Source organism: Lipotes vexillifer, unplaced genomic scaffold, assembly GCF_000442215.2.
Source record: "Lipotes vexillifer unplaced genomic scaffold, Lipotes_vexillifer_v1.1 scaffold2030, whole genome shotgun sequence".
NCBI classification, from domain to species: Eukaryota; Metazoa; Chordata; class Mammalia; order Artiodactyla; family Lipotidae; genus Lipotes; species Lipotes vexillifer.
This window is the reverse complement of record NW_006791849.1, coordinates 1,001,430-1,008,878: the sequence shown is the minus strand read 5'-3', so window position 1 is coordinate 1,008,878 and position 7,449 is coordinate 1,001,430.

Genomic DNA, 7,449 nt, shown 5'->3' with positions numbered 1-7,449 from the left:
GCAGGAATGAGTTGATATTTATAATGTTGTTAGAACAGTGTCCGGCATATATAATAAGCACTATGAGTATTTATTGAGCGAAAGAAACATCCAGCATCCTACCGCTACTCTCTGTCCCCACTCTCCCACCCTAGGTCTGGCCAGCAGCATCACTCACCTAGACTACTGACTGCAGTATGTCATCACCTAAGTGGTCTCCCTGCTTCCAGCCTTGTCCTCCTAGAGCCTACTCTCCAAGCAGCAGAGCAATCGTTTTTTTTTTGTTTTTTGTTTTTGCTGTACGCGGGCCTCTCACTGTTGTGGCCTCTCCCGTTGCGGAACACAGGCTCCGGACGTGCAGGCTCAGCGGCCATGGCTCACGGGCCCAGCCGCTCCGCGACATGTGGGATCTTCCCGGACCGGGGCACGAACCCGTGTCCCCTGCATCAGCAGGCGGACTCTCAACCACTGCGCCACCAGGGAAGCCCAGAGCAATCCTTTAAAAACCCAAGACATATCGTGTCACTGCTCTAAACCATCCAGAAGTTTTCCATCTTACTCAGAATAAAATATAACAAAGTCCTTATCACGGCTTATAGCCTTGATAGCTAATCTACAAGATTCCTGCCCCCACCTGCCCTCACCTCTGATCTGCTTTTTTATCCACTGTGTTCTCTCTGTTCCACTCATCCTGGCCTCCCTGCTGTCCTCAGCCCTGTCGAGCATACTCTTCATCACCATCTGTGCATTTGCTATCCCGCTGCCTGGAACACTCTTCCCTTAGATATTCACAAGGCCTGTTCCCTCACTCACTCAGGTCTCTTCCCAAATGTCATCTCAGCAGAGAGGCCTCCTTTGTTCACCCGACCCCTACATGTGTCAATCTCTAGTACCTCCCTGTTTAATTTTAATCTAGAGCACTTGTCACACTTGACACTTAGCTCTTTGTTAATTGAGTTATTGCTTCTCTCTCTGCCCCTGATGTCAGTTCTAAAAGGGCAGGGCCTTTGTTTCATTTGTCACTATAACCCCAGTACTCAGAACTATGCCAGGCACACAGTAGACAAATTTGTTGAATGCAGGGGAAACATATATATTTACTCATTTTCAACTTATGGTTGTCTGTAACATATTCCTAAAATGTCACAGAGAATGAAACAAATTCTCTAAATACCCCATATTACAGGATGAGTTCAGTTTTCAGTAGGAAAATTTTATTTTTAAATATTAAGAATTTTATTTTTAAATCTTTCATTTGAGTAAAACTGACAAAAGATGAGTCAAGCCAGTTTTACCTTTGTACCTAATTACTTATCAGTAGTCACAAAACTCTATCAATAGTCACAAAAATATCTATAAATGAGATATAAAGACATTTTCCCTTCTCAAATTTACCTTCAAATTTACCTTACTGGTTACATCCAAGATTTTTTTTTCTCAAAAAATGTCTCCCACTAAATGTTCAAACACAGAAATGTGGAAGAGCAGGGTTTAGATTTTGGAGACAGCAGCTAAGTGATCGGGTAATCTCCCATGGGACATTCTACCAGTAAATTTGGGCATTTGTTTAAAAAAAAATATTGGGGCATTTGTTGATGAAAATACTTCTCACATCTTGCCTCACTAAGATTATATATCATCTGATGGTTGCCATGGAAATAGCAGTAATGCTAACAAGGATTAGCCCCATAGGGTTTTACCACTGGGTACAGAATTATTTTCTGTGAAGTCACTGGGGAAGCAATACAGATACTATACGGAGATAAAAAGCTGGTGAGACTTAAGTAGTGGACCCCAAACTCTTCCTCCAAATCAGAGGCGATCCATTCTTTACCCTGATAATACCTACAGCTTCATCATCTAAGTTCTGAGCCTCTTTAAACCCTATATCCTCCACAGAGCCTTTCCTAATAAATGCTAGCTCTCAGTTCCTGCTTCTGTCTCTCAATTCATATTTTTTAAATGGCCTTCATATCATAATTTAATTATCTATTGATAGCGTCTTACATGGCTCTCCAGATGCAAACTGAATGAACAGTCCTTGAGTGCCTACCCTGCACCAGGCACCAGTGCTAAGTGCTGTCACGTGAATTATTCCCTGAAGTCCTCATAATGATACCTGTTAGGCAGGTGTTATGAACCCACTATTTAGATGAGGAAACTGAACGTTGGAGAGGTTAAATTACTTTCCCAGTACAATAAGTTAAATGTTTCCTCAAAGCAATCACAGGTGTTTGACTGTAGGCTCCTGGAGGAAAGGGTGGCTCGCCTTCTGCCACTTCTCCAGGATTCAGAAAGGGCTTGGCTCACAACAGGCAATCAAAACATGACTTAAAGAAAACCAACAGTGAAAAAAATAAAAAGAACTATACTTGATATAAGCAGACAGGGAGGCAGAGCCTGCTGGGTTTTTTGTTTGTTTTGTTTTTGTTTAAGAAATCAAATGTACTGAAAGACGTAACAATGGACATTTACTATTTTGGAAAAAATTAATTAAATCTTATGTAAAGCTTTAACTATGAACATACTGTTTGGTCATGATCAGTTGTGAGATACGCTGGCAAGTCATTTGTTATTACTAATAAAGTAATGAAGTATTAATAAATATTTCATTTCTTCAAAAAATTTCAATGTAACAAACTCAGAATGTTCACTCACTATATTTTCTTGACGAGAAAAGAAAAGGTATTGTATTATAGTTAGAGCTAGCCCTCTGGGCAAACTAAACGTGTATCTCGATGAAAAAAAAAATTAACTACCAAAAAATATTGGGACAGGGATAACCTGTCACCGGACTCCATTCCTAACTGGGTGAACATAAGCAATTCATGTAAGCAATCTGGCCTCTGTCTCCTCAATATTCAAACACATGGGACAAACTAACTCTACCCATGGCGAGACCACCCTTCAGGGGCAATTAGATGTTACTTTGTGTTCTGAGTTGGCGTCTGTTCTATTTTCTTGTTTCTCCAAGGATGGTGAGGGAGCAAGAGGCACTTACTGCTTCTGGAAACTGTTAGTGTGTTGGCTTCGTGAAAATAAAACCCATAAATTTTGAAGCTGACTCAGTTGCCTCCTTCTGAGAAAAATGAAAGGTCAAGGGATGAGTCTCTTAAAAAATTCAGATTAAAAAAATAGAAACTTATTATGTAAGCCTGGCAACAAAAAATGTCTTCATGATTTTAAACAAAGTAAGTTGTTTCCAAGTGAATGTCCACTTCTCAGGAAGAGTTAAGATATTAAAAACATATCTCGCCTTCTGAGCCATTAAATACATAATAAAAACCCATTTCCTACTTCTCCAGTGTGTTGGAAAATCGATTAATGTCTGCCAAGGATTTCAGGTATACGGTGTTATCTCACTGTTAAGCGCTATTCTATTTAAACTTGTTTCTGCTTCCTTTCTGTCAACCCCCATGTCTATCTGGGATGCAATGATGGAGATTATTAATTAACTGCAGTCTTATAAGCCTGAAAATTCTCAGGAGCAGGGAAGCTTAAAAAGATAGAAATGAAAATCTGGGCACACCCAGACAGAGCCTAATTTAAATCTTAGAATAATTATTCCAAATCAAAAAGAATCCAAATAACCTGTCACCTCAGAGCTCCTAGGTGGAAAAGAAGGTGCTGTGTAATTCAAAATGGTCATTCATTAATACACCTAACATACTAAGGAAGAGCAAAAATGCAAAAAGGCAACAATTCCAAATAATGTGGTAATCCAATACCGTTTCAACACACAGTTACTGAACATCCACCACAGGCAAGGCAAGATTTTAGGCATTGATTAGGATGCAGCCAGGCATTCAAGGAAGGACATGAAACAGGTATGTGAACAAACAGATTTCACATTTGCTAAAGTGAAAACAACAGCATAGAAGCACATATTTTAAAACATTCAGTTGACAGAATTTAAGTTCTGGAAAGTGAATCTTCAAATAAAGCATACTGAATCAATGTCTTTATTTATTAATTTGATCATGTTTAATTGATACTTCTATACAAGGAGATTCAACATTTCTAAGCTTTCCAGCCAATCAGCCATAATCACTATATAAACCCACATGAATAGGTATTAGGCAGCATGAAAGAAATACATTTCCAGATGAACTTTAGAAAAAAACAAGGAAATTGCTTATTGATTCTATAATTTGTTCCCACACTGAACAGTGTGTAGCTAGTTTACACTGTAGAAAAATTAAACTAGAATAAAGGCTATGCTGCTGATTATGGAGTAAATTCATAGAAGTCCTGAATCATCTTCCATGCTTAGACCTTCTGATCCATTAATTTTACTGCTAGGAATCTATCTTTAGGAATAATCATCAGAGAAGCTGTCAAAGCTTTATGTACCTAGCAATTCCCTACGTGTATATCCTACAGAAATGTGTGCTCAGGTCTATCAGAGTAGATGTCCAAGACTGTTTATAACAGCATGATTTGTTAATAGCTAAAACCTATAAACAACCATTACCAGAAAAATAGGTAAGTTATATATTCACACAGTGGAATACAATACACCAAAGCAAATGAATTACCTAAGCTACAAATATCAACATGGATGAACTATAAAAACAAAATGTTAAGCAAAAGAAGTGAAACAAAATAATTCACACTGTATGATTCCACTGATGCAAAATTCCAAAACAGGTCAAAAACACAGTATTATTTAGAGATACATACTTAGCAAGTAAAACTCACTAGAAAGCAAAAGAAAGGAATGATTACCATAAAAGTCTGGATAGTGGTTCCTCTGGAAGAAGGCAGTTGTACTGTCACTATTTGCAGATGACATGATATTATATATAGAAAACCCTAAAGACTCCACCAAAAAACTATTAGAATAAACTAGTTCTGTAAAATTGAAGGATATAAAATCAATATACAAAAATTTGTTGCATTTATATACACTAATAATGAATTATCAGAAAGAGAAATTTAACAAACAATCCCATTTACGATTACATAAAAAAGACTAAAATAGCTAGGAATAAATTTAACCAAGGAGGTGAAAAAACCTGTACATTGAAAACTATAAGATATTAATGAAAGAAACTGAAGAAGACACAAAAAAACAGAAAGATATTTCATAATTGTGGATTGGAAGAATTACACTGTTTAAATGTCCATACTACCCAAAGCAATCTACAGATTCAATGCAATCCCTATCAAATTACCAATGGCATTTTTTACAGAACTAGAACAAAAAAATCTTAAAATTTGTATGGAAACACAAAAGACCCCGAATAGTAAAGCAGTTTTGAGGAAAAAAAACGGTGCTGGAGGAATCAGACTCCCTGACTTCAGACTATACGACAAAGCTACAGTAATCAAGACAATATAATATTGGCACAAAAACAGAAACACAGATCAATGGAACAAGATAGAAAGCCCAGAGGTAAACCCATGCACCTATGGTCAACTAATCTATGACAAAGGAGGCAAGGATATACAATGGAGAAAAGACAGTCACTTCAATAAGTGGTGCTGGGAAAACTGGACAGCTACATGTAAAAGGATGAAATTAGAACACTCCCTAACACCATACGCAAAAATAAACTCAAAATGGATTTGAGACCTAAATGTAAGACTGGACACTATAAAACTCTTAGAGCAAAACATAGTAAGAACAGTCTTTGACATAAATCACAGCAAGATCTTTTTTGATCCACCTCCTAGAGTAATGGAAATAAAAACAAAAATAAACAAATGGGACCTAATGAAACTTCAAAGCTTTTGCACAGCAAAGGAAACCATAAACAAGACAAAAAGACAACCCTCAGAATGGGAGAAAATATTTGCAAATGACTCAACAGACAAAGGATTAATCTCCAAAATATATAAACAGCTCATGCAGCTCGATATCAAAAAAAACAAACAACCCAATCCAAAAATGGGCAGAAGACCTAAATAGACATTTCTCCAAAGAAGACATACAGATGGCCAAGAAGCACATGAAAAGCTGCTCAACATGGCTAATTATTAGAGAAATGCAAATCAAAACTACAGTGAGGTATCACCTCACACCAGTTAGGATGGGCTTCATCAGAAAATCTACAAACAACAAATGCTGGAGAGGGTCTGGAGAAAAGGGAACCCTCTTGCACTGTTGGTGGCAATGTAAACTGATACATCCACTATGGAGAACAGTATGGAGGTTCCTTAAAAAACTAAAAATAGAATTACCATATGATCCAGCAATCCCACTACTGGGCATATACCCAGAGAAAACCACAATTCAAAAATACACATGCCCCCCAATATTCATTGCAGCACTATTTACAATAGCCAGGTCATGGAAGCAACCTAAATGCCCATTGACAGAAGAATGGATAAAGAAGATGTGGTACATATATACAATGGAATATTACTCAGCCATATAAAGGAATGAAACTGGGTCATTTGTTGAGACGTGGATGGATCTAGAGACTGTCATACAGAGTGAAGCAAGTCAGAAAAACAAATATCATGTATTAAAGCATATATGTGGAACCTAGAAAAATGGTACAGATGAACTGGTTTGCAGGGCAGAAATTGAGACACAGATGTAGAGAACAAACGTATGGACACCTAGTGGGGAAAGCTGTAGGGGGCTGTGGGTGGTGGTGTGATGAATTGGGCGATTGGGCTTGACATCTATAAACTGATGTGTATAAAATTGATGACTAATAAGAACCTGCTGTATAAAAAAAAAAAGAAGAAGAAGAAAGACTTAAGTTTCTCAGATCTGTGGGTTTATACTTTCCAGCAAGTTTGGATAATTTTCAGCCATTACTTCTTCAGATATTTTTTTCCATACTCCCCTTTCTTTTGGGAATCCAATTACACATGTATTAGGCCACCTAAAGTTGCTCTACAGCTAACTGATGCTCTTTTCGTGTTTCAATGTAGATAATTTCTACTACTGTTTCCAAATTCCTTAATCTTTTCCCCTGCGATGTCTAATCAGCAATTAATCCTGCCAGTGTATTTTTCATCTCGGACATTGTAGTTTTCATTTCTAGAATCTCTATTTGGATCTATTTTATATATTCCAAGTCTCTATGTAACTTCTGAACATACAGAATACAAGTTATAATCACTCCCTTAATGTTCTTCTCTGCTAATTCTAGTGTGTGTCAACTTTGGGTCAGTTTCAATGGATTGATTTTTCTGCTTGTGGATAATGTTTTCTTGTCTCTTTGTATCCTGATAATCTTTGATTTGATGTCAGACATTGTAAATTTTACCTTATAAGGTGTTGGATATATTTGAATTCCTAAAACTGCTTTTTCCCCCCTGTAACTCTTTTTGAGCTTTGTTCTGGGAAACAGTTAAGTTACTTGGACATGGTCTGATCCTTTTGAATCTTGCTTTTAAAACTTGTCAGGCAGGTCCAGAGCAGTGCTCAGTCTAAAGCTAATTATTTCCTACTATGAAACCAAGACCTTCCTGAGTAATCCACCCAGTGCCTAATGAAGTACGAAATTT